This window comes from Nicotiana sylvestris, chromosome 3, assembly GCF_000393655.2.
Source record: "Nicotiana sylvestris chromosome 3, ASM39365v2, whole genome shotgun sequence".
Lineage (NCBI taxonomy): Eukaryota > Viridiplantae > Streptophyta > Magnoliopsida > Solanales > Solanaceae > Nicotiana > Nicotiana sylvestris.
Window position 1 is genome coordinate 14,654,963 of NC_091059.1, and position 9,931 is coordinate 14,664,893.

A 9,931-nucleotide genomic window follows, 5' to 3' on the forward strand; every position below is an offset into this window, starting at 1 on the left:
GGATACACATAGACTCATTATGAAACCAATCCTTTAGTGGAGTTGTCTTTTTATTCTTGACACACTAGTGACTTCAATGCCGGATGAACACTTTAATGCTTGAGAGAATATCACTGAATGTACAAGTGAATATCTTGTGCCTTGCACCAGGTTGTTATACTACAAAAGACATCACAATGGTGATGTCAATTCTTGGTACACGCTTCTTCCCAATGAGAAGTGAATGTTGCACTGTCTGTTGCACTGTCGCGTGTACAGTTGCGGACAGTCACTTTCTGCAGTTGCGGTCCAACTGCATAGTTGACTTGTACTTCTACTAGAGAACCCTAAGGGACCAGGTCCCTGTTGTGTTCTTCTTTGTAACAGTTGCGGATAGTCACTTTCTTCTATTACGTTCCAGTTGTATAGTTGACTTGTACTTCTGTCGGAGAACCCTATGGGACCGGGTCCCTGTTGTGTTCTTCCTTGTGGTTGTTCACTCATTTTCTGGAGATCAGACTGGACATTGTTCATTTGAAATGTATACCAGGTGGGTCAGGTTCTCTATCTAGTTCTTGACAATAAGTTTGTTACATCATCAAAACATAAGAAGTATAAGGCAAAGACATTGAAAACCCATCAATTTCCCCCTTTTTGATAATGACAAACTTAGGCATTGATAGTATTTGCTTAGAGCAAAAATAACCAGATAAGGTACCAGTAACTACACAAGTTCCCCTAACCTTTTGATTTTGATTCCCCTTTAATCAGATCACATATATTTGCATCAAGTTTCTACACAAGTTCCCCGTGACCCCCTGACATTTTCCCCCTTTTGGCGTCATTAAAAAGATACACAAGCAGGCAATCAGTATAAAGAAGTCTAACACAGCCAACTCATGCTACATATGTGCACACAACATGATAAAAAGAGAAGGCAGAGGAAAACAGCATTGTACAGGCACAAAGAAGAATTTCATTTATATTAACAATGGACTGAACAAAACAGGAGCAGTAATGGTGAAATCCAGCATGCCATCACAAAAAGACAAATAAAAAGAAAACAACAGCCACAAAATATTAGAGCAAAAGATAGTTGGCCACTGAGAGAATCCTAGGGGGCACTAGGAGAGGAGGGCTTGGAAGAGGAGACAGCAATGGTTTTGAGAACCAGGTCCAGTCGGGCATTTGCAGACAGTTGTTCTTCAAGCAGTTTTGCATGAAGCTTATCATTTTCCTTTGTCAGACGGGCAACTTCTGCATTAATGGAATCAAGTTTTATAACCGCTTGACTGAACTGAGTTTCTAGTATGGAATTTTGAGCCCTCAACCTTCTAATCTCTTTAGAAGCTGCATTTTGAGCATTGATCAGCTGAGAAATGGTCGAGATGCTTCCACCAACTCTTTCTACGCAATCACATTTTTCCAGAGTGGTTTTAGAGAAATTTTGCTTGTGTGTGCCCACTCTGGGATTACCCAATGGGACCTTGTAAAATATGAACACTTGAGTGAGGAGAAAGCTATATGGTAGCCCATGATTCCCACCTTTAAAGTTTGCCACCTTTTGCATATGATCTATCATGATTGCTAGCAGATTGATTGGGACAAACTCATCAAGCACCTCCATTAAGACCATATCCGATTTTGTAGCAATAGACCGCCTCTTAGAACGAGGTAAGAGCACCTTATTGACCAGATCAAAAAGAAGCTGATACTCAGGAAGTAATACCTTTTTATGCACCTGTTCCCCCTGCTGAATAGCTTGCTCTTTCATGATAGATCTCCTAAAGTTGACACCACATACACCTTTGGCTGAGGACATTCCTTCACATGGAATTTTGAGAATCTTTCCCAATGTTGAATCGTCGAGTACAATGTCTACTCCATTTACTAGCGCACAAATGTGATCCCCCTCAACAGTGAAGAGAGATGCGTAGAAATTTTGTACCGCATCTTCGTACACCAGAGGCATGCTCCCTTGAAACAAGTGCTCCCATTACTGAAATTCCACTATCTCTAGAATTTGTCTCATACCGACCATCTCTGAAATTGTTGGGTCAAACGTACAACCCCACAAGACTTTCTGAGTTCTTAATCTCTCCTGCCAAAGACCACTATCACTGGGCATGGTCCTCAGAGAACCAGGTTCCCTTACAATTTCCCGTGTTCATTTTCTAGATCCTTCAACAGACCTTCCTTTCCACCTTACTAGCCCCACAGTATCATCTTCAGACATGGCTTGCTCAACTGGACTCTTCTTAGACTTGTTGCTGCCCTTCACGGATGCACCATTTTGTTTCTCAATAGCTACATTGGAAGCTTTATCCACATACTTTTGAGCTTTTATAGATTGTTTCACTAAGGACCTGGGTTCCTTTAGAGCATTTTTGTCAACCCCACCTACTGGAATGCTCTTGTCAGTAAAAATTCCCCTTGATTCATCAACCTCTTTTTCCTTGTCTTGACACTCCTACTTTTCTGCAATGTAGACTCAAAGCCCTCTTTCTGCTGTGACATGATAGTGGGTGACTTGGAGGAGGATTCTAAGATCTTAGGATGATCAGGAGGTGCAAGAGTGGGTTTGCCTGCAAGAGAATTAGGTTCTTCAGCAGGTTTTTTTGAGAACATCTCATGAGCCAAAGACTCGAGGAGTACTATGGTTCTTACATCGCCTAGGAATTGAGTTTCTTCCCCCTGATACTCAGACAAGAGATATGCTCCTTCATTCATCAGACTCTCAACAGCGATAGCCATGGTGTTATGCGATGCTTCTTTTTCTGGTGACTCTGTGAGAGTTACTAAGTCCAGAATGGAGGAGTTCAAATACTGATCAGGATCATCCTTAGAGACTTCTGACACTTGAGAGGTAAAACCTCCTGAGTATTCTTTGATGAGATCAGAGGAATGACGAGACATAGGGTTTTTAATACATGGAAGGGAAATAGGGTTTGTCAGAAAAGTAAAAACTATAGGAAAAGAGGAGGAACCAGGTGTGGATACAGTAGTATTGGAAGGAGGGGAATAGTGAATTTCTGGGGATGATTTTAAGGATGATAGGGAAGTGGGAATGGTGTTATTGGTGGGAGAAGGAAGTGATCGTTCGATTACCATTATAGGAGTATTTGGTAGGTAAGTAGAGTGAGATAAAGAGATGAAGAGAGGATCACGAATATACAGAAGAGATGAAGGGACATGACTTATTGTAAGAGAGAAAGAGAGTTTTATTGGAAGAAGGGCTAATGATGAGAAGAGAGAGAAATGGGTTCTGAATAGTTTTGAAAATGGCGGTAGGTTTGGGGAAACCGTTATCGTGCAGAGGGGATGAAGGTATTTGAAAGACAAGACATGACATGCAGACTTTGAAAAGTCAGATGATATCGCAATTGAGTTAATTTTTTTAACTTTTTGAGAAGACACGCAGAACAAGCACATTACTAATAACCTGTGGTATAGGAATCTGATGCCCAAAAAAAATTGAAAAAGATTTTTGCAGCTCTTCTTTCGTAGTTCCTAACTGTACCTTTAGCTTTTATGATCGTCATGCGTGTTTACCTGCAACGGTATCGATGTGAGTTAGGCTTGGCCAGAAAACACTTTAGCTAATTTTACCTTAAGGTGTTTTACATAGCCAACTGATGGAGAATCAGGTTCTCCATTAGATTTTAATAACCCCAGTTTCACCTTGTTTCTTCCAAAATGTTCCATACTCAAGGCTTTGGTGAAAATATCTAGAATTTGGTCTTCTATGCTGCAGGACTTTCCGCAGATCAATCCTTTCTCCACATTGACCCTTAGAATATAATGCTACACCTCAATGTGTTTGGTCCTCTTATTTTGAACTGGATAGAGAAGGTATACCATCAGAAAATACCCCAAAATCTTCCAGTTGCTGCTTAATTCATAGGGTTTGAGCACAGCAGGATGTTGCCACTACATATTTTGCTTCAGTTGTTGACGAGGCCATTGCGTTTTGCTTCCTTGTGCCCCAAAAGATGAGACATGATCATGGCAAGTGAACCATTCCAGAAGTGCTTTTCCAGTCCACAAGATACCTGCATAGTTAACATCAGCATACCCAATAAGGTTAAAACTGTCACTTAAGGGGTAATACGGGACTAGGTCCTGTGTTCCCTTAAGGTATTTCAAACTTCTTTTGGCAGCCTTCAAGTAGGATTCCTTGGGACTTGATTTTGGATTCTATTCTGGAGTGGAAATATAGAAGGGACTAGGGATTTTTTTTGAATTTTTTATTCTTGTCTAAATCCAGAATGAAGGGGAGTGATTATGTTATCAGGTATATGGGAGCTTTTGTGTTTCCAGTTTGGGACTGAGGTTTGATTGGCAGAGGAACTTGGTAGGTTAATTGGATTTCCCTGCACTCCTTGTTCTGTTACTTGTGGATTGCCTTGCACTGCATCTCCACTCTTTCTTCAGCTTCGGTGGTAGTAATTGAAGTACCAGGTTCCTTGTGAGAAGTGGAAGAGGATGTTGCATTGTCTTTCACCTGTCTCCTTCATCTTACTCATCATATTAGCCTTCCCATTTGAAACCTTTCCCAGGGACCAGAGATGGTTCGTTATATTGATCATCATTGTTTCCTCCTTTATTAGAGGAAGGTGTCTCGTTGAATAGCACATGAACACTTCCTTTCACACAGTGTACCCTTTTGTTGTAGAATTTGTGGCCTTTGCTTTGTGAGGAGTATCCCAGAAGGATTCATTCATCGCCTTTTGCATTAAACTTCCTAAGTCGGTCTTTCCCGTTATTGAGAACATAGCATTTTCATTCAAAAGGTTCTCAGATGAGTTGTCTCTAGTTTTCTTCCATTTGGCAGCTCATAGTGGGTTTTGTTCAGAAGGAACCTAATCATACACATGTTCACCAAGTAGCAAGCAGTGTTTATTGCTTTTGCCCAAAAAAAATTTGGCGACTCCACTGTCGATGAGCATTGTCCATGCCATGTCTTCCAGAGTTCTATTCTTTCTTTCAGCAACACCATTTTTCTATGGAGTCGTTGGTGCTGAGAAGTTGTGTATGATTCCATTTTTGTTACAAGCTCATCAAATTTAGCGTTGTCAAATTATGTCCCATGGTCAAATCTGATGCATACTATCTTCAATTTTATCTTCACTTGGATCTTCTTGACAAAGGCCATAAATACCTCGAAAGTCTCATCCTTTGTTCTAAGAACCAGTGTCCAGGTGAATCTTGAATTTGGCAGACCACGAATAAAGTCCTTCTGAATTAATTTATTCAGAAGTGAGAAGTTTGCATCCCCAATCTTCCATGTCGAAGTTCTGCATCATCATCAACTGACTTCAAGCATCTCATATCACCAGCTTGTAGAGATTCAAAGTCAGCAACGTAGATGTTCTTGTTTCTTATGGCCCCTAAGACCACTTTGACAGTTACTAGATTGGTAATTATGCACACTTTTGAGAAGAATTCTACTTTGTTCATTTATTACAGATTTGAGAAACACTTAGGAGACTGTACTTCAGGCCATCCACATAATACACGTTCTCAATTGAGTGTCAAAGAAACTTTCCAACTTTTCCAACACTTAGAATGTACCCCCCCCCCCCACCACCACCACCACCACCTTTTTTCAAAGGATACATTCCCTTCTTGCAGGGCTTTCAGTGAGAAGAAATCCATAGTGCTTCCAGTCACGGGCTTTGAGCATCCACTGTCCATGGTCCATTGCAGTCTGCTTCCTCTCATTATTCCCTGCACATGCAAATTATGGGTTAGATTTAGGAACCCAAACTAGTTTGGATCCCTTGTTATGATAAAAGAGATGGATAAGGGCTTTTCTAGTCCATGCAGGCAGCATTCGTTTCTTGCGAGCGGTACCTGGTCCCTTGTTAGTAGTCACTTTGTTAGTAAACACTTTGGTTTTCTGAACAGATTGAATCCTGGACGGGCAATTTTCTTTAAAGTGCCCATTGTTCCCACAGTGGGTACACAGCCAGTTATCAGGAACAGTGACGTACTTGTTGTGAGGGTTGTAAGGAGTTTTCTCCCTTTGGAACCCGATTCCCTGCCTGTTTCCACTATTGTTGAAATACATGGCAGTGACAGCAACTGAGGACCAGGTCTACTTCAGAGATTTCTCAAGATCAATTTTTACTTTTTCTAATTCAGCTTGAAGTTGCCGATTTTTCTCAAGTTCACCACATAAACTAGTTTTCACATCAGTTAATTCCTTTTTAAGCTTGATGTGTGTCTCACTAGCGACTTCCTTCCCTTTCCCAAGACTCACAGTCATATGTTCTCTATTAAGTCCCTCAATGGTTTCCTCTAGGTCAGTGATTATCACTAAAAAATCATCCCTCTCTTGCTCAGTAGCTGCAATTTTTTCCTCTAGAGTGTGTTTCTCATTGCTAAGACCTTCTATTGTTTCCTTCAATTCAACAACCACTACCATCAGGTCATCTCTCTCATTTTCTATGCTAGTTATTTTTTTATTCAGAACTTCCTTTTCTTTTTCAAGATTAGTTATGGTCTCATTTAGGTCCACTACACATACCACCAAATCATCTCTAGATTGTTCATCTTCTCATAGTTCTATAGTCAGGATCTCCTTATCATTATCAAGGCTATAATAAGCATTAATTAGAACATTTGCTAATGACCTTAACTTCTTAGAAGAGTAGGATTTCAGATTTCTTTGAACATCCCTGAAATTTACCTCATCATCTTCATCTTCTTCATCATCATCAGACTGAGCCATCAGCGCAAACAGTGAGTCATACTTTGTTGCTTCAGTTTCTACTGCCATCATGGAGTTATTTTCTGCATTTGGTTCCTTTTCTAATTCACTAGAGGAGTCTCCCCAAACAGCAAGAGCCTGTTTTACAATATTGTCAGTTGCACTTTTTCGACTGAACCATTTGTCTGGAACCAGGTACCTTTTTGCTACTTTGTTAGGGTTTTTTTTGTATTGCTCTTGTTTCACAAGTGGACAGTCTTTGATGAAATGCCCTGGCTTTCCGCACCTATGACAGAGATCATTGTTCCTTGCCATACTTGAACTACCCCTTTTTGGTAGACCACCATTCCTTCGAACCATCTTTGAAATCTTTTAGTAAGATAGGTCATATCATTATCTTCTTCACTTGAGTCATTGCTTTCAGCCTTGAGTACCAGGTTTTTTTCCTTCTTTGGCTCTCTCCTTTCACTGTTTTTCTTTCTTTTCATCTCGTATGTCTTCAGATTACCAATCAGCTCATCCATGGTTAGAGTTTGTAGATCTTTAGCTTCAGTGATGGCACTTACCTTACTTTCCCAAGAACCAGGTAGAACACTGAGGATTTTCCTTACAAGCTTGTTTTTGGGAATAACTTCTCCAAGTGAATGAAGCTCATTTATGATGGATGTGAATCTAGTGTGCATATCCTGTATAGACTCATCATCCTTCATCCTGAAGAGCTCATACTCTGTTGTGAGCATGTCAATCTTGGACTGTTTAACCTGAGTAGTTCCTTCGTGTGCGGTTTACAACGCTTCCCATATTTCTTTGGCAGTATCACAAGCTGGGACTCTGTTGTACTCATCCGGTCTTATACCACATACCAAGATTTTCTTGGCACGATAGTTCTTTTATACGGCTTTTCTGTCAATATCACTGTACTCCTTTCTGTCTTTCGGTACCATTGGTCCAGTTTCTTCAAGCTTCTTCATAGGAACATGTGGACCATCACAAATGATGTCCCACAGTTCTGAATCTTCGGCCATTATAAAATCATGCATGTGAGTCTTCCACTAGCCGTGGTACTGACCATTGAATCTAGGAGGTCTGTAGGTTGATTGTCCTTCCTCAAAGTTGGGTGGAGCAGCCATTGAGATCATTTCTAGGTGTTAACATTTTAGAAAGAACTCGCTCTGATACCAATTGATAGCTTATATGAGTCCACCAAACTATAGAGCACCTGATCTTTTATGAGTTTCTATTGAGAATACTTATGAAGCAGTAAGTAAAAGAGACAAGGAATTTTTACGTGGAAAAACTCCACACAAGGGGACAAAAACCACGACCTACACTTGTAGGCTTTCAACTTCACTAACTTGTAATCTCACTATTACAAGCCACTTTGTAATAACTTTATTACAAAGACTTCAACTTAACTAACTTGTGATACTCTTACCACAAACCACTTTGTGACTCTCTAGCTACAAAGACTTTAAAGTTATGACTAAATCTAGTCACAACATAAACTCAGAAAATTTATGGATTTTGGGTTTCCTAAGACATAGCTTCTAAGAAAGCAAGATAGGAGTTACAATGAAGAACAAATAACAAGATTACAACTCAACTATGGATACACATAGACTCATTGTGAAACTGGTCCTTTAGTGGAGTTGTCTTTTTATTCTTGACACACCAGTGACTTCAATGCCGGATGAACACATTAATGCTTGAGAGAATATCACTGAATGTACAAGTGAATATCTTGTGCCTTGCACCAGGTTGTTATACTACAAAAGACATCACAATGGTGATGTCAATTCTTGGTACACGCTTCTTCCCAATGAGAAGTGACTGTTGCACTGTCTACTGCACTGTCGCGTGTAAAGTTGCGGATAGTCACTTTCTGCAATTGCATTCCAGCTGTATAGTTGACTTGTACTTCTGTCAGAGAACCCTAAGGGACCAGGTCCCTGTTGTGTTCCTCTTTGTAACAGTTGCGGACAATCACTTTTTGTTGTTACGTTCCAGCTGTACAGTTGACTTGTACTTCTGTCGAAGAACCCTAAGGAACCAGGTCTCTGTTGTGTTCTTCCTTGTGGTTGTTCACTCATTTGCTGGAGATCAGACTGGACATTGTTCATTTGAAATTTATACCAGGTGGGTCAGGTTCTCTATCTGGTTCTTGACAATAAATTTTGTTAGATCATCAAAATATAAGAAGCATAAGACAAAGACATTGAAAAACCATCATTTTCCTTTTGGTTTATGGATACAAACTTTATAGGATAGAGTTTATCCTCGTGCTTATCCATATATTAAAAGTCATGGTATTGCTAACGACATAGTTTGCTACGTATAAGAGTATATAGCTAATAGAAGTATTAGTTATATATAGGTTAAAAAAACACTACCAAACAAAGGATTAATAATATCAAAGCTAGTACATTTATTATTTCCCTAATACATTCTACCAAACAACCCTTAAAAGTTGCTCTTTGCATTTTGAGTGTTGTCTTCTTGGGGTTTATCTTTCAATCTTTCACGTTTCATACTTAGGGGGTAAAACATTTCTTGTTCTTGATATCTTTGGTTTTAAAAGAAGATGATTATAAACCTACTCTTTTATATGTTGTCTTTAGTTACTCGTATAGAGGTCACGTCCTTATTTATCTATTCTTGTTCTAATTTCTTTGTTGAAGGTTAACACCTAGTAGACGTTTTTTTTCTCAACAGGATCTTGACAAGAATTTAGAGCATGAAGTTCTTGAATCATTTAAGTTTCAGAGTTTCTTAGAGCCTCAAATTCATGTTACCAGTCCATGCTCAGTGTAAGCAGTTAATCCACAGAAAAAGGTGTGGAAAACGAGTTTTGGAGCTTAAGAAAGGTTTAGCTACCTTTTCTCTCTTGTTGCAATAGAGCCCAAACAACAACTTACTCAATAAACGTCTAAACTGATTTTACAAACTCAGCTTAGGGAAAACTTCAAACAAAAGCCAACAACTTTTTCATAATCAAGAGAACTAGTACTTCTCTTCATTGATATCAAAATTAAAAATAAAGCTGTTTCATAACCCGGAGGGCATGTCAGGATCAACTGATATAATTACATGAACAATCTTCATTTTGTACACTCCCACTTACACAAATGGCAAAATCTGCCCGACTTTTCACAAGGCATTGTTGCATAAACTATGATCCATCACATTGTTAGATGCCAGACATGCAGACTGCAGCATTTGGTATCTAAATAAGAGAAG